Source organism: Neovison vison, chromosome 6, assembly GCF_020171115.1.
Source record: "Neovison vison isolate M4711 chromosome 6, ASM_NN_V1, whole genome shotgun sequence".
NCBI classification, from domain to species: Eukaryota; Metazoa; Chordata; class Mammalia; order Carnivora; family Mustelidae; genus Neogale; species Neogale vison.
In genome coordinates this window covers 176,034,207-176,053,294 of record NC_058096.1, presented here as the reverse complement: position 1 = coordinate 176,053,294, position 19,088 = coordinate 176,034,207, and positions in this window count along the sequence as shown.

Below are 19,088 nucleotides of genomic sequence, written 5' to 3'. Positions count from 1 at the left end.
TATAACGTCATTACTCTTTCTAAGAATCCTAGTTTTCCCCATCTCTTCAACTTTAGTGAAAGAGTGAGAGCTGTGAGGATTTTGCAGTCATTTGGGACTGGGTCTGTGCTGAGGGGGACAAGAGCAAAGACTATGGAGTCTGAGAGATCTGTGTTCATTCAGATCTTGGTACCATCACTTGCTGGTTGTATGTACTTGATGTACTTGTACCATAGAGTCTTAGTTTATACATATATATAATGGGGTTGTGTTAGTTGGGGTTATCCAAAGAAACAGGACTGTGTGTGTGTGTGTGTGTGTGTGTGTGTAAAAGAGAGAGAGAGAGAGAGAGAGAATTTTTAAGGAATTGCTTCGTAAGATTGTGAGAGCTGACAACTTTAAATTTTTCAGGAAAGTCCAGTAGGCTGGAAACCCAGGGAAGCGCTGATACTGCAACTTAAAATCTATTTGGATATGCCCATCATATTATGGGGAATTACCTGCTTTATTCAAAGTCTACTGATTTAAATGTTAATCTAAATAATACTTTGACAGTAACATCTAAATTTGGCCACCATAGTGTAGTGTAGCCTAGTTGACACATAAAATTAACCATCAAATCCATGATAATAATAGGCTGTCTATACTCATGAGGATTGGATGGAATAATGACTCTTAAGTAAATAGCGTAGTGTTTGGGACATAGTAGTTACTCAGTGAATGGTAGTTACTATTATTGTCATTGTTACCACTATTAGATATTTCCATGAACTCTGTGAGTTTATTATGATCATCCTCATGTTTAAATTTCAAGAGAAATGATTAGTTTGTAGTGGTATTTTGGGCAAACATTAATTTTTGCTTTGATGAAAGTTGTTGTCTGTTATATAGCTTTACAAAATCTTTTGACAAACCTGTCAAGAAAAAATTGCTTTATATGTACTTAATATAATAATTTTAGGAAGTCTAAAAAAATTATGAGCAAAACTGTAAAACAATGAATGCCCAATAAAATTTTTAAAAGAGGAATACATATTTCTATTCTGTAACTACTGCAAATGTCATATGAAGATTGTCAAGCTTTGATTATTAAAAACTATATAAGGTAAAAATGCCTTTGAAGATGAATGTAGGGTATTATGAAATTTCATCATCCCTGAGGCTACATCATTAAATTTCAGGACATCACTGGAATATCATGTGGTAAGTAGCAATTCCTACTGTTCCTTAGCTGGGAGAGGTTGAAATTGAAAGGGTAGAGGAAAACTAATAATCAGTGAAGAATAAAATTATTTGATTAAGAAATATAAAACACAAATGGTTTGATAAGGTAGGACCATTATTCTAACCCCATTATCATAGATCAGAACTTGATTAGAGTAGGAGATAGTGGAGCATCCAAACTTTAGGACAATAACATCACAAACCACTCTTTTAATATCAAATAATTTCATAGCTATCTTTTGATTATAATTTTTCATTTTAAAAGAAAATTTTCATTAGTTATTAAAAATTGGATTTGTATAAGCAGGATATAAAACTTATTTTTCTTATAGATCTTACATGTTAGGCAAATGCACTCACAAACTACTTGCCATAATCCTGTACACCATGAGGAATCCATGACTCAGGGGTTGACAATGATTTGTGGAAGGGAAAGTCAAGGTAAATTGGTATCAAGAAAACAGAGTGGTTGTAAATCAGGATCTTCCAGCATATTGAGCAAATAAGTTAGACTGAGATTGTAGAGTTTATTTCTTACCAATTATGTTTTTTCTTCAGTAATTTTGCAGCTATTTCAATCCAGCAGAGTAGAAATCTATTTGAAAAAGGAAATAAGCTGTTGTTTTGGTGTTAAGAGTGAATCATAACTTTAAAAAAAAGTATTATTTTATAAATTAGAATATAGTCTACATAGAGTAAAGATTTCTCTCTCTCTCTCTCTCTCTCTCTCATTTTCTTTCTCTCATTCTTTCTGGGATTCTGGGATTAAATGTATATTTTATCAATTTTTTGGAGTATGCATGGTAGGAGATAAATATTTAAGTTACTAATCTATTTAAGCTAGGTAGACATTCTCTAGTGAACAGGTCTTTCAACATAAAAATATATCTACACTGAATATTTTCACTACCTTTTCATTATCAGAGTGATTCATGGTATACTAAAATTTATAAAAATAAAGAACATTTTTAGTGATTTTAGGCATCTTTAGACCTCAGCTACATGTCCCCAATATAAATGAAGGTATTATTGGGAAATGGGTGTGTATTTCAAAGGAATGATTCTGAAACCATGAACAAGTGACTGGATACATATGGGCTTGGCCAACATTTCACAGAGAACATATTTGTGGTAAACATGAAAGCAAATTCTAGAGGGAGATAGGAAGAGAGAGACCCAGAAAGAGTGCCATTCACTTTTTAGAGAGTGATGCCTTTTAAATCACAAGATTAAAGGTAAGTAATAATGACTCAAGATGAGGTGCTGATATTTCAGATGTGAAGTTTAAGCTTTTCCTTCCCTCTCCTCTCTGTCTCCCTTCAGTGGGATGATGGTGCACTTTAAAAAATATGACACCTGTAATTTAAAGAACATTTTAAAACTATGTCATGCTTTTCCATCCTGAGTTAAGTGAAAACTATGGCATTTAGAAACATAACCATCACTTTGTCTTTTATACAAATTCATATACATTATGTAATTTTGCATAAGGTAGGAAAAAGACAAAGCAGGAAAATCCAAAATAAAACTTAGATTGTTGTTTTTGTCACTTTAAAAAAAATATATTGCAGGAAAAAATTAAGAATCAGAGTAACTCACACTTGGAATTTTATGGAACTCTCTAGCATTGGCTATTGAAAATTCCTTTTTGCAGAATTATCGTACTTACCTCATTTTTCCCATCAATAAATCTGTATTACGTACATACATTGGAAGTTAACTAGGTAAAAGTCAAAAACACACAATTGAGAAAAGTGTGTGTCAGTTATCATGTGATAGTGGGCAAGTGTCAAAGTCTCTAAGCTTCAGTTTTCTCAGCTATAAAAGGGGGATAAAGTCTGTACTACTATCTGACACTGAGAGAATTAAGTTAGAAAACACTTCATAGGCTATAAAGCACTGTAAAAGCATAAGCTGTTCTTGGCACTGTAAGTGTGACAAAGACATGGGAAGTGCTGTACAAGGCAAAGATACACAGAGCACAGTCCCTGCCCACCCGGATGTTCACAGTCAAGTAAAAGAGGTATATAAATGGCCACAACACTGAGCTGTATGGGATGTTCATCCAGTGGTCAGCAGACATGAGTATGGGAGTAAAGGACTTCAGAGGAAGAAAGCTTCGGTTCGGGAAGTGTATGACAGCTTTAAAGATTTATTTGAGAGAGAGAAAGAGCACAAACAGTGGGGTGGAGGGAGAAGAAAAGAGAATGTCAAGTAGGCTCTACACTAAGCATAGAGTCCAATCCGGAGCTCGATCTCATGACCTGAGCTGAAACCAAGAGTGAGACACTTAACTGACTGTGTCACCCAAGCGCCCCAGGAGTTTATGATAACTTTAATAGAAGATGGAGATGTTAAACCAAACTAAGATTATTGACAAATATTTAGAGGGCTTACTATGTATTCATACTACTTAACTCAATACTCACTAAGAAATTTACATTGATTGCCTCATTTAATTATTAAAAATCAAATAAGGCTAGCACTAGTTTTGTCCTTACCTTACAAATAGGAAGCTGAGATTTGGGGAGGTGAAGTGACTTTCCAACGTTGCATAGTCTAAAGTCTAAAGGAGCTAAACTGGGACTTGAAGCCCAGTGCATCTGTCTCCAGATGCCATGATTCCAGGCACTGTGATATGGTAGCAGTAAATTGGAACTGGTGCTTAGACAAGACAGGAAGATGGCAGTCCCCATCACAACTTTTTTTGCCTCGCATGTATATAGTCTACCAGATTCGCTGTGCATCTTTATACCTCCTCTCACGTAAAAGGCAGAGTGTGCATCCCTAACTCCTGAGTCTGATTTCAGCCCCATGCTCTCAATGGGTCAATCTAATAGCATGTGGTGAATACTGTGCCTGCTATGAGGCTAGACTTCAGAAAGCTTTGCATGTTTCTGTTTGTTCTCTTGTGTTTCTGCCACTGTCATGAGGAGGACTACTTAGCTAACCTACCAGTTCCAGAGGAGAATGAGAAAAACAAAGAGTGGAGCTGCCCCATATGAAAGCCAAGCCTGGAGCAGAACCCTCAGCCAATGCACAGATGTATGAATGAGCCTAGCTAAGAGAATTCAGTCAGGATATTTATGAGCTTAATAATAAATTTTGTTTTATGTCACTGAAATTTGGGGTAGTTTGTTAGGCAGCAAGAGCTAACTGATACAGATAAAAACATTTTAATATATAATTTTTAATATAAATGTAATATATATGTTTTTCAAAAATTGGAAAGAACAAAAGTATGTATAAAGAAGAGAAAAATAAGGGCACCTGGGAAGCTCAATGGGTTAGGGCCTCTGCCTTCACCTCAGGTCATGGTCCTGGGGTCCTGGGATGGAGCCCTGCGTCAGGCTCTCTGCTCAGCGGGGAGCCTGCTTCCTCCTTCTCTCTCTCTGCCTGCCTCTCTGTCTACTTGTGGTCTCTGTCTGTCAAATAAATAAATTAAAAAAAAATGAGAAAAATATAAGCGACCAAGTCCCACCACTCTGAAGAAAACATTGTAATGTAAAAAATTTACTGCTTATATATATTTTTATGTATCAGATATTCTCTGAGTAATCACATTCATCAAAGCATTTAATATACATATGGTCCTATACAGATTATTAGCTAGATTTTAAGTGTGGGAAAAGTGAGTATAAAGTTTAAGTAGCACAGCTAATATGGGTCAAAATTTGGTATCAAACAAAGAAAGAAGAATGGTCTTCAGGTACTTTGTTATACAGCCTCTCTGACCTGCTCAGACACTGTGCATCCTTCTACTCTATATTATTGTCCCTGGCCCCCGTTTATCACTATGCCATGTAGAATGTAGCTGGATGAAGATGGAGGAATTGTATTCCAGGGGGAGAGTAGAATGAGCAAAGGACTGAAGAAGGACCAGAGTGCGAGAATCACTGCAGCTGTACAAAGAAGAAATAATGGATTTACCAGTTTGGCAGGAGCCGACCTGACAAACTTATTCAGTAACCTCTGGGAAAGGATGAGCACTCTGTTAAAAGTAAATATACTCTTATGTCTTAATTGTCATTTCACTTTTGCTCCGTATCCCAGTTTCTTTATGCTCAAGGATTTGAAAGTGAAACAAGGAAAGAAAGAAAGAAAGAAAGAAAGAAGAAAGAAAGGGGAGAAAGAAAGAAGGAAAGGAAGGAGAGAAAAAAAGAAAAGAGAGGGGGAGAGAAAGGAAAGAAAGGAAGAGAGAAAGAAAAAAGAGAAAGAAAGAAAGAAAAGAGAAAAAGAAAGAAAGAAAGGGAAGGAGGGAGGAAAGGAGGGAGGAAGGAAGAAAAAACAAAAGAAATAAACATGTCTCTAGTGGCTAAGACCAATATAGCTTGGAATGACAACCACGGAATTGAAGACACTTGTACATTCAAGTGTTTATGCTTTTTTGCACACAGCCTGCTTCAGAATTTGTTTATGTTGCCTGAGCACTGGTCAGGATTAGCCTATTGTGCAGGTGGCAAAATTACATATGAGGACAGCATCTTGTTCCTTGACGCTCCTATGAGAATGAATTATAGGGATATCCTGTGCTGTGCTACAATGTTATGAGCAAGAAAAAGACAAGAAGCAAGGATCAAGCTTTTTGGGATGATTATCATTTGTAGTGGAGGAGAATAATTCACCGCCACTCACAGGTATCTCTAATGGCTGTAGTCTCCTTGGCTTTTTTGTGCTGTGGCCTACAATTTTTATGCTTTTGTGCAAAAGGGAACTGACTCCTTATGCTTAAAAGCCAAGCCTTGCTCTTTTGAGCTACACCAGATGATCATAGGCATCCTAATGTAAAATACCTTTTCATTGTCCCTCTTGGGTCTCATGCAGGACAGTGCCATGCCTTCAAATATAAAAAATAAATTAAAAAAAAAAGTTATCTCTTCCAAAAGTGCCAGAGGGAGGAGAGGCAGCTGTCTGCGTCCAGATTTGGCTTTAACTGCTACTTCTTACCTAATCACTTTTGGCAGCTTGTCTTCTAAGCTAAGGTAAGATCTGTATGTGAACACTTAGTTGGCCTTGCAAATAGCATCACTCTCTAAACTTAACCAGCTGTCTCCTGCCAACAGCCCACAGGCAATCAAATGGAATCAGCCTTTATTCTAGAATTTCTCATCTGTGAACCTCAGAGTTGCATTTTCTAGTGTGGTCTACCTGTCACACGCTATTGCCCAGAAATAGTTTCCCTGTAATATTCAACAACGTGAGTTGAATGAACAGTTCGGAAATACCTAGTCTCGGTATTTCTGAGCTGTTTTCTAGTTCTTTGTAAGAAGCTCAGGGCCAGGGGTACCTGGGTAGCTCAGCTGGTTAAGGCATCAGACTCTCGTTTTGGCTCAGGTCATCATCTCATGGGTCAGGAGAGCAAGCTCTGCATCTTGTGGTAGGGGGAGGGTTTTTTGTTTGTTTGTTTGTTTGTGCTATACTCAGCAGGGGGTCTGTTTGAAGATTCTCTCCCTCTGCCCCTTCCAGTCTCATGTGGTGTGTGCTCTCTCTCTCTCTCTCCCTCAAATAAATAAGTAAATCTTTAAAAAAATAAGCTCAGTGCAGTTGAGAAGTCAGCCATGAACCAGATTATATACACTATGGAAACGGCTGTGATGGAACAAGGAGCCATGGAGTCCCTGATACTACAGCCTTGCAAATCCAAGTGTGGTCCATGGACCTGCAATATTAGCATCATGAGGAGATGGTAGAAATGCTACTAACTGAATCAGAATGTGCAGGTGATTAACCACCAGGTGATTTGTTTGAGAAGCACTGCTTTAGAACAATACTTCTTCCCACCCTTGCTTGTATTGGAGTCACCTGGAAGCCTTTAAAATCCTGACATCCAGGCTGTGCACAAGGACTTTTGAATTAGAAGCTCTATGAGTGGGTCCCAGCCTCCGTATTTTTTTAGCCCCTGTCTCCACTGTTTATACTCTTAGTGCTGCCAACTCTGAGAACCAATCATCCTGTTAGGAACTGCCTAGTTAGCATCTACATATACCCATTTTTTAGGAACTCATGTTATTCAATTGAATACGTTATTGTCAATCCAGCAATAAATCTTCCCATTACCTTGCTAATAGCCAGAAAACTTTGTAACTGAATCAGAGGCCTAGAGTCTGTATCTCCATTCACCCTCTAAACCAATGGGAGAAGTTCTATCCCTCTGCCATACTGACTTGAAAAATGGATATATAGTATCCTTCAGGCCAAAATGAAAGAGGGGATATAGATTCAGGACCCCTAGAAAAGCTTTCCTGACTCTTAAAGAGGAACATCAGGAAGGGATGCATTATTTGGTTTTGGTCCTGGTTTTCGTTTTCTCCTGCATTGAAACGTTTTTGCATGATACCTGGAGCCATTCCAAATAGCTCACAGCCATGAGAATTGAGGCCACACTTGGTGGGGAGAGGGATTCAGAGCAGAAAGTAGGAAAGAAACTATGTTATGGTTGACCTACTGAATTAACCCACCCTGATAATTTCTTATCTGAGATCCTAAATTTTCTTATTCATGAAGACATTTTTTTTTGCTGAGCTTTCTCTTACTTTTGACTGAAAGAATCCTATTAGTAATCTTTTTTTTTAATTTTTTAAAATTTTTTTATTTTTTTTTTTTTAAGATTTTATTTATTTGACAGAGAGAGATCACAAGTAGGCAGAGAGGCAGGCAGAGAGAGAGAGGAGGAAGCAGGCTCCCGGCTGAGCAGAGAGCCCGATGCGGGACTCGATCCCAGGACCCTGAGATCATGACCCGAGCCGAAGGCAGCGGCTTAACCCACTGAGCCACCCAGGCGCCCTCCTATTAGTAATCTTTAACTCATAGATGGGAAATAATAATATACAGTATGAACAATCCTAGCATAACAACATCAATCATAGACTTTCAATATCAAAAGAGAGCCCAAACAGCACCCACTCCAGCTGCTCTCAAGTAGTCTCTGGACAACACTGAAACATGTCTTGCCTCCAGCAGAAGGGTAACGAAATTTAGAAAACTTGCTGATTTGGTATTTTTGCAAATCATCTTCTCATTTTCTGTCTCCAACTTGACAGATGAGAAACATGAAGAGAAATAGATGGTGTTTCTTTTTGGAAGGGCACAAAATGCACTGCCCATGGACACATATTCCTAGGCACAAGGCATGTATGTACCTTTGAAGAACGTTGCTTATTTGAAAATAGAAGAACAATAAATGGTCCGTGTAAAGTTATCCTTGAGTTTCCTTTTGCTGACCATTCTTTATATGAAATCCAAGTCTAGAATTATACCTGAGAAGCTAGCAAATTTAAATTTAATTATATTGTTACATTTTCCTACTAGTTGTAATTAAATTAGGAGAAGAGAAGTGGTTGGGGTCTGATTCCAAAGTCACTTGTGATCATGTCTCATGAGGGCAGATATTTTGTTTCTGTTTCATTCATTGCAGTACCCCATCCCCCCCACCATGCCTAGAACCATGCCTGACACATAGTAAACACTTCACAAATACTGGCTGAAAAAAACGAATAAATGAATAACTTTCCTAGACACTATTGTTTCTCAATTTCTAGCTCGGTTAGTAGTTGGAAAAGAGTACATGCTTAATGATTGTTAAATAATTTAATAAATAAATATTATATTTTAAAGCAGATTTTAGAAGGGCAATGATAACGTGGCTCAGAAGGTAACATGTTTTCTCATGGAGAGATCCTGAAATTGTTTCAGTTACTGGAATCCAAAGTTGAGGTTATCATGTTTCAGGCTGAATATATCACATTTGACTTTCCTGATGAAAATTACTATGTTTCACTTCAAGTATAATATGGATCTTCACACTGTTCTGTATTACTTTCTTTACACTTAGATTTGTATCATTTCATAAATTGAAAAAAAATGTGTACTTAGAGTCTACTTCAGAGAAACATTGGGATCAGTGTTCAGTTGTAAGATTAGAAAGACCCAGCTCCTGAGTCTGCAACTCAGGGTTAGGCATGTGCTTATTGAAGTCTCAGTAATGGTGGTATCCCCTTTGGATTAACTAGGTGGAAAAAAGTGCCCAGAACATATTCGTTGAATTGAAAACTACAAACCTGGATTACAAGTCAATATACTGACCCTAAGGAAAATGCAGGCTGCTGCACGTGGTTTCCAAACAAAGCATTCTCGTCTACTTGGGAACCTGGGAAATCTTTTTGGAGAAGGTGGTTCTTAAAAGATAAAATGCCAATAGGTACACATGAGGGAAGGACCTTACCTGTGTGAAGAGATCAGCTTAATTGGCAGAATCGTAGGATGCATCTTCATAGAAAAGTGGATAGTTCCGGGATGCCTGGGTGAGTCAATCAGTTAAGTGTCGACTTCAGCTCAGGCTCCTGGCGTTGTTCATGCAGGAGCCTCCTTCTCACTGTGCCTGTCACTCTTTCTGCTTATATGCTCTCTCTCTCTCTCTCTCTAAGGAAGGAATGAAGGGAAAGGAAAGAGAAGGGAAGGAAGGGAGGGAGGGAAGTGGGGAGGAAGGAGGGGTGAGTAGTTCAGTTTGTCTGTATATAGATTTTAGAGAATAATTATTATTTAGAGACTAAATCTTCAAAGTTAAGTGAGAGATGCAAAGTACAGTGCCTTGAATGTCCAAGTAAAAACTTGGTATTTCAGTCTAGGCTAGTCAGTGTTTCCTAAGCTTTGCTGTATATTGTAACCACCTGATAATCATTAAATGAAACAAATGCCTGGTTACCGTCCTCAGATATTCTGATTTAATTGGTGTGGGAGGTGACAAGGGCATTGAGAATGTTAAAAACTCCCCAGGTAACTGTAATGTGCAGCAAACTTTGGGAACTGATTCTATAAGTGGTCAGTAGTGGTATGATGATGGGGAAGGGCAAGGATGGAGCTGTCCTTCGTGTATGAAGAGTCATTTGGGGCTTAGGAGTTTAAGGTCTAAAAGGAGAGTCTTGCAGGAAATTCATCCTGTAGATCTGAAATCTAAGAGCAAAGTCAGCATTTCTTACTTGGATTTGAAAGTCATCCATATAGAACCAACTTTGCTTAATGCCCCCCTGTTCATCTTTCAAATTTGAGTTCAAATTTCTCTTCCTAGGGGAAGCTTGCCAGAACTGCTGACAAAGTCAGATACCTGTATTTGATGCCTTACAGCCACCTGAACTTTGTCATGTTACCATCTACAGTCTATAGCATCCAGACTGCTCTCTTAAAACATATTTCTGTATGCAAATGAGCTCCCCTGTGATTGGTAAATAGGGGATTTATAGAAGTGTAACAGCAAGCACAGCAACTCAACTGAATGTAGCAAGCTTGCAGAAAGATTTTTTAACAGGGTGACCCCACTCTCCACCATTTGGCTCTGGTTAGTCAGACATTCTCTCCTGGAAGTCTGTACTACATGATACTCCCTATTTGGGGGCAATGTTTGCCTTATTGTCATAAGTAAGTTTTAAGAGAATTAAGAAGTATCAAAGTTCTCTAAGAAACAGAACCAATAAAGGGTGTGTGTGTGTGCGCGCATGCGTATGTTTGTGTATTTTAAGGCATTGGCTCACATTATTGTAGGAGCTGGCAAGTTGAAAATCTACAGGACAAGGGCACCTGGGTGGCTCAGTGGCTTAAAGCCACTGCGTTCTGCTCAGGTCATGATCCCAGGGTCCTGGGATTGAGCCCCACATGGGGCTCTCTGCTCAGCAGGGAGCCTGCTTCCCCTTCTCTCTGTCTCTGCCTGCCTCTCTGCCTAGTCATGATCTCTGTCTGTCAAATAAATAAATAAATAGTACAGGCTAGAAACTCAGGCAAGAATTGACGTTGTAGTGTTGAGTGTGAAAGCTGGAAACAGGCAGAATTTCCATGTTGTAGTCTTGAGGCAGAATTCCTTCTTCCAGAAACTCAGAGGAGTTTCCTCCTGTCTAGTCCATGACTTTCAGTAACTCACATTTCCATTTTCTCCATTTTTTATTAGTTGTCTTCTTTTTTTAAAGTTAGTACTAATCCCATGTTTCTTAAGCTGCTAGGATATGTCTTGAAGATCCTTCTCTCCTAGACTTTATCATATAGAGCAGGCATCAGCAAGCTTTTGCTTAAAGAGCCAGATAGCAAATATGGTGGACTTTAGGCCAAGATGCAAAATTGAGGCTATTGTGTGGTTATTTAAATAAGTTCTAAAAATGTAATCATTTAATAAAGTAATCATTTTAAAATGTAAAAAGCATTCTTAGTTCACTGGAAAATGAATTTGGTTCATGGACCAGTAGTTTGCCAGCCCCATATAAAGAAAGGCAGGAACTTGAACAAAGTAATGAAGGAATGTGATCTTCATACCTGCCTGTAATGGTGTGTGATGTCCCCTCTTTGGGGCTAGTGGAGTTGTTTTTTTGTCTTTTTGCTTTTTGTTTTTTTGTTTTAATAAAACAATTGCTTACTTCACAGTATCGACCTGGTGATAAAGTTGGTTATAGGGTAGAAAAGGACCGTCTTATAAAATCTAAAAGGCACACACACAAGAGAAGGATTTTAACAGTTTAAACAATGTCTTAATTATAGTTTAAACCAAATAGACCTTTGAAAAAAGGAAGAGGCCTACTGCATGGTGCAGATGGTAAAGTTATAACAGAAAACAAAGACAAATCAGTTATTCAATTTGTTTTATTTTCTGCCTTTTCTGCTCAGAAGACTGTCACATGAGAAAAGAGAGAATGGGCTTTGATGAGAAGGAATTGATGAGGAATAATGGGAGAAATATGTGAAAATACATGTAGGTGTTTCTAAAATTCCCTGAATGACCAAATCCAATAAATAAATAAATCAATAAAGCCACATTATCAAGGACAGAGGTCTCTAGTGATATACCAGAAGACTCTGCCTTCTTCCTAGTTCTTGTCAAAATATTTATGTGAAGTTTGAAGAGGTCTCAATTACTGGTTACCTATTTTATAGATATTAAAAGTTGGAGTGACTAAATAATCTATATAATATTCTTCCAGCTCTAAAATCCAACAGTTTAAATATCATTAAAAAAACAAAAAAACAAAACCAACATCTTTGTATCTAAGCTACAGTCTATTCTGAAATAGATATTTAAGTATTTGAAAACAGCTATGAGCTGCTGTGTTATTTACTATCTGTAATACATGAACATTTGTAAGGTAAACATAAGATGATCTCCTGCACTAAACTTGAACAGATTTTGTTTGCCATACCCAATCTTAAGACTTTACATTGTTCCTCCTTAAATCACCTCTCCTTCATTTCTGGCATTATGTAGGCAGAACTGTTAAGATCGCTTTGGATTATAATTGTGTTATTAATAGATGGACCCAGAGAAAGGGATAATTAATTTATCTAAGATAAGAAAATGACTTAGTGACCGAAGTCAACATACTATCTAAGGTAAGAGAATGACTTAATGACAGAGGGCAACATAGTGCTGGAACTTACTCCCTACGGAGTTAGACTCTTGTGGCTAATTGTGGAACACAGAAATAAAATCAATGGACAGGAATTGAGATATTTGGGACTTAATTTTAGCTTGATACAAGGATTTTGTTCTTGTTTTTGTTGTTGTTGTTTATAATCAATGGGTACTTTCCAAGAAAAGATAAAATATGGTTCTTCTCTAATGGTTCTCTAATGGTTCTTCTTTAATGTAATAAAAATAGATTTGGTTGTGATTTAGGAACTTAGCTTCCAATATGAGCTCTGAAATACCGGGGTCTCCTTTGTTTGCTATCTAGAATAGAAGTTAATAGAGAGTCAAGAGTCTCCAAACTCACAGAATACTATAGTTAATGTTGCTTTTCCCTGGGGATTTCAAGCAGAATAAGGGACCTTGAAGGTCTGGCCCATTGCTTTGGTCAAAGAGCTTCCTGTTAGGATTCTAACCAGGTTCACTTCCTGGCCAGGGAGCAAAAAGCCTTTGCTCTTTTCACAAACCCATTGTACATGTGCAGTGTATTTAAGGACTGATGACTATTAACATATAAACTAAAAACCTTGCCCAATGAAGAAAAATCTCCTTATGAAAGAAAGGGGGGCGGAGAGTGAAGGACAAGCTGGTAGCATTAGAATGGATGAAAAATTTGCTCTTCTACCCCTAATTAAGAAAAGGTAAAGTAGGCCAGCGTTAAATTTGCATGACAAAGAAAGCAATGCAAACAGAAATTGGCTCCACATTAATCTCCTTTTGAGATTCAAAGTTTAAAGGAGAATATAAAACAGGGAGAATCTTAAATTTGCTCTTACAGGAATCTGTGGTCTTTACAGCCTAATCCTCCTGGGGAAAGAGGTGCGCTTGTCATTCAGACCTGCAGGACTTTAAAGGGCAACACTATTCATTTATCTTTGCTCTAGCACATGTAAACCATTTCCTTTTTATTCTGACTTCGTAGTTTCAAACTAAAGAATATGTTACTGCTGATATATGGGCTAATTTCTACTCATCACAGGCTTCCAAAAGTAACTGTCTGCGCCAGTATTAAAATTCAAAAACAATATCATGATGCTAGTATATTGAGTTATTGTTTGCTGTAGGTAGACATAATGCCATATAGCTGATCAGTTTTTCTTAAGGAACATCACTTCATTGTCCTCGGTGAATGTTATATCATTTCTACTCCAAGTGTAGTCTGTGAACCATCCCAAGCTGTTTGCTGCTGGTCTGGGGCAAGAGATATTAAGAAGCTGAAAGCAAATTTTTAGAGATGTATGACAAACTGGGGATAGTTTTATATCTAATGAATATAATAATCTAAAAAATTAATAATAATTAAAAGAACATGTGTTTTATGTTTTTGTTTTTATCTTGTTTTCTTAGTAATTTATTTTTATCATATTGTACAAACTCACCAAAGATGGCATAGAATTTATTTTTAATGATCTTTTACTATAGAACATTGAGATGCCCTGCCTTAAAATATCATAGAACTTGAATTTAATGTCTTTTGATGTACCCAGTTAATTCTTAACAAAGATGTATTCATTCAAAGCATACGTATACACATTTTTTTATATATTGGCCCATAATTTACAGCGGAAGAATAACGAAGCAATAGTGACAACTACAACCACAGGCATAACTGTTGCTGTTAATATGAAAATTTGCATGGTATTAGCATATTTAATGAGCACCTACTACTAAATCAGAGGCTTCTTTCATTAAAAATCCTAGGCAGTCTGAGGAAGTTATTATTATTCCCACTTTACAAATTAGGAAACTGAGACTCTGAAAGTCAAATCATATCAATGTATAACTTTCAGAAAGTTAAAACAGGTGTCTCTCATACAGATGTGAGTCCCTGTTAAAAGATTCTTTTAACACATTAATAAAAGAACCAATAGAATGATAAAGCTAGTTCAGAAAAGGGTTCAAGAGACCAAAGTGATTCGAATCAATAAAAGATTGTTGAAATAATATCGTAAAGAGAGATACAAAGCTGGTTAATATCCTGCAAGACTGTAGGAGAAAAATCCTTTCCTTTTCTCTTGGATAAAAATTATTTGTAAATGTTGATATTCTACAGGTTTAAATCTACATCTCAGAATATAAGCTGCAGCAGTATCTGGATGGCTCAGTCCGTTAATCAACTCTTCTTGGGCTCAGATCATGATCCCTAGGGTCCTTGGGTCCTGGGCTTCTGGGATCCTGGGATCAAACCCCTCCAGAGGCTTCCTCTGCAGTGGGGAGTCTGCTTCTCCCTTTCCCTCTGCCCCTCCCTTCCTGCTCATGTGCTCTCTCTCTTTCAAATAAACAAAATCTGTTAAAAAGAAAAAAAAAAAAAGAATGCCTTTTTGAAGGGTGACTCAGTCCGTTAAGCATCTGCCTTCAGTTCAGGTCGTGATTGTAGTGTCCTGGGACCAAGTCCCAAGTTGGGCTCCTTGCTCAGCGGGGAGTCTGCTTCTCCCTCTGCCTGCTGCTCCCCCTGCTTGTTCTCTCTCTCTCTCTTTAACAAATAAATAAATAAATAAGATATTTAAAATAATAAAATAAAATAAAGTCTTAAAAAAAAAAAAAGAATATGAACCACAACCAAAAGTAAGGAGAAAGTCAAAAGAAAGATAACCCTTACATAGGTCTGCTTAGTGTAGGAGTGGGAACTTTTTTTCCTTCTTCCCATCTAGGTGTTTTTTTTTTTTTTTTTTTTTTTTTTGGCTGGTCTGATAATTAAATTGATATAAGGCAGATTAACAGGAGAAAAAAAACAAGTATAATTTTGTATGTAGAGGCTCCCTATAAACGTAGAAGACTCAAAGAAGAGGCCAGAGCAAGCAACATTTATACCCTGTAGATAAGGAAGCAATACATTTTTGAGGAATTGGTAAGACAAAGGGTTTAGGCTTGGGATAGGTGTATTTATATGGCCTTCCCTAATTTTCCTATTTCTGGTGGTAAGAGTACCTTCTACCCTCCTGCTATAGGGAGGTTACTTTTCACACCTGAGATTTATTTTCTGGTTTCAGGGGTACAAAGCAAGATCAAGAATGTCCTTTCTGCACTGCAAGTTTCTTAACTTTTATTCAAAATAATCAATATACCTAAGTGGCATCTTTGAGGGTGGCATATTCCCTTCTTCATGAGCAATACTCTTGTATGACATTAAATGAATGGGCAGTCATCCTTTTCCTTGAGATCAAAGTTTTCGATATTTTATTGCAACAGAAACTTTTCTTTAAAAATCCCCTAGGTAGTGGCAGATTTGAATTCATGTTCCTTCTGCTCTACACTCTCTTAAAGTGTCTGCTGGCTCACTGAGAGAGGGCTGCTAAGAAACTGGTCAGAAGCTTCTGCTGCTGTTTTTCCTTTTTCATGGTACTTGTAATACAGTACTGTGTCGCTGGCTATCCTCAGGGCACATGCTAGTACCCATGCGATGAGATATGAGAGCATTTCTTTTCACAGATAGCTCTAAAGAATCTAAAGTTTTGATTACATAGGTAAGGATAGGTATGTGGGTAGCTCAGGCTGCTGCTTACTGTCATTACACAAATTCTCTGAGTTTATTTATTTTTTAAGTATTTGTGAATTCTTTTTTTTTTTTTTTAAGATTTTATTTATTTGTCAGAGAGAGAGAGCAAGAGAGAGCAAACACAGGCAGACAGAAAGGCAGGCAGAGGCAGAGGGAGAAGCAGGCAGCTCCCTTTCGACCAAGGAGCTTGATATGGGACTTGATCCCAGGACGCTGGGATCATGACCTGAGCTTGAAGGCAGCCACTTAACCAACTGAGCCAGCCAGGCGTCCCCAAATTCTCTGATTTTAGACACTCCTTTGGATACTGAATTGGAAGTTCTGTTCCATTACTTAGTAACTATAACCTCTCTAAACCTAATTTTTTCTAAATTATAAATGACATAATGTTAGTTGGACCTCATGGAGCTTTGGTAAAGATGATGCTGGAGAGTGGTATAAAAGCTGAGCGTGGTCTTCCCCATTCCTTCTGTTTTCTTCCTGTGACATGTCCCATTAGCGTAGCACTCCTGGCCTTGTGTTGCCCTCTCTGTTTTGTACCATAACAGCGGTGGAAAAGATATATATGTCTGAATGGTGACTATGAAAGGAGAAATTGGGCATATGTGTATTAGCCCCTTCTTTTTTTTTCTTTTTTCTTATGAGCATGTCTGCAGGTGACCCATATTCTGATCATCTGGAATGAGGCCTGTTGCCTGCAGATATAGACCAGTGTTTCCAGCAATCATTTCATTGATAATGATACATGCTAATTTGACCTCTTTGTCCTTATCTCTCAAAAGATTAAGAAAATGCTATGAAAGTTAACTATTACTGCTTTGTAGTTTAGTTTTCGTTTTTGTTTTTTAAGTGAATTACTTATCTTCCCTGAGTGTCATCTCTAAATATAACATAATTAATCTCTATAAGTTATTATGAACCTGAAAAAATATTTTGTGTATAAACTGTCTGGCCCCTAAGCAACATTCTGACTTGTGGCCAGAATTTGTGCCTCAAGTTTTGATCTTGAGAATGTAGTTATTGTACATATAGGGCCACTTAAACATAATAAGTAAATGGCCATTTTGCATGGAAAGAACTACCTCTCATATAAAAAGGAACCAAAAGGAAACCTTTATTGCTTTTGAATAATTAGGATAATAATTGTCAGTCACTGCTTTGTCTTTGTACGAAATTTGAAAAGTACATTTGGACTCAGGGAGTTCTTTTCTGATGTCTAACATTAGTGGAGATTCATTTTGCTAAATCAAATATTCAAATTTAAAATCCTCTGCTAGAGATGTGAAAAACAAATTGTTCCTTAAAGTACCAACTGAAAAAAATTCTATCATAAATGTGAAAAGACTTCTTCAAAAAGGGACTTCGATCAAAGAGCTGGAATTTATTCTTATGGTGATCATCCATTAGAAACTAAATAGATAAAAAAAAAAAAAAAGAAAAGAAGCCAAATAGATGGTTTAAAAAAAAAAGAAGTAAGTGTCTTTCATTACGGAAAAAAAATGAATTCTTGGATAATTTTACTTCAGTGTGTTGCTGATTTCTAATTAAACCCGATTAGAATCAATTCATTTTATCATAGGCAGTTTGTTTCTGTACCATCTTTATTTCAAAGCATTTTTTTGTGTCCACAATTCTAAACTCTATGATCTGCAAAGATGCAAATTGCGAAATCTGTAAAAGTGGTATTTATATTGGTTTTGGTAATAGAAAAGAGCAAGGAAAATGGATTCTTTTTTTCCCTTCTGAACTGATGAGTCTCTATATGGAGAATGGATGTGTATTAATGGGTCTGTCATTAATTCTATAGCCATGTCTTCAAAGCAGGCACCATTTCGTTGCATTCCTGGGAAGCTATATTTTTATGTTTGCTTCCTTTTGACAATGGTTTTGTTAAAACTGGGCTGCTGATAACTCCCTAAAGTAAGCTAGTTTGCTGAGCAATACAGTTTGACAAATGCTTATTAGAAAAAGCTATACTCTTAAGATTTACTTGACTGAACTGTCCCATTGATTGTCATTAATTATCATGTTTATTCACAAACAAGATTCTATGTTCACTTGTCACTTCAGCAATCCAGATATTGATTGAATCCATTTGGATGTGTAACACCCAAATTGAGGTTCTCTTGAAAACTTATCAAAAGGTACAAAAGATTATACTGACAATCAACAGAACAGAACAGAACAGAACAGAACAGCATTTTATTTAAATAGTTAGTCCTTTCAGGAGAAGAAAATGCAGTGGTTTCCAAAAGGAATGAGCCAGAAGAATAGAAATCATTTGCCAGTGGAAGGCATACTTGAGATTTCACGTAGAAACAGATAGTCAGTCAGTAGTACTTTTTTTTTTTTTTTTAAAGTAGATTCACCTAAAATTTTCAAAGAACAAAAAATACACTTAAACCTGCCAGGCTTCAGGCATGGGGTTGCAGGTCTTTGTAGGGTAATACCCTGTCAGCATTAGCTTTTAGCAAGAACCTAGCTTCTGGCAAGAAGCATTTATCAAGTGGCACAGTGGGGAGATTGAAGGAGTACTGGATGAAAGTCACAAATCCCATGTCATGCCCCAGGCTCTGTCTCTTAGCTGTGCTCTTATCAGGACCTTGGGCAAGGTATTTAGTGAATTTTATCTCACCAAAGATACCATTGAATGTAAGATGCTCCATTGTATCCTGTGCCCCTAAGAAGGAAAAACACTGACAAACCAAAGCCCATTATCTGTTATAGGGTGAAATTTCTGAAGTGCTAAAAGTGTAAAAATAAAAGCACCATAAAAATAAAATATGGCTATTCCGTTGAGCTTTAATTTACTTATTTTTCTGTAAATGGAGATCTGGTTAGCTCAGTGACCATTTAACATGAATTCCTTGGGATGTTAACAGGTATAGTGTCAAAAAGAAATTTTTTATAATAAATAAGATATACAAGAATACATGTGTTCATTTTTATATA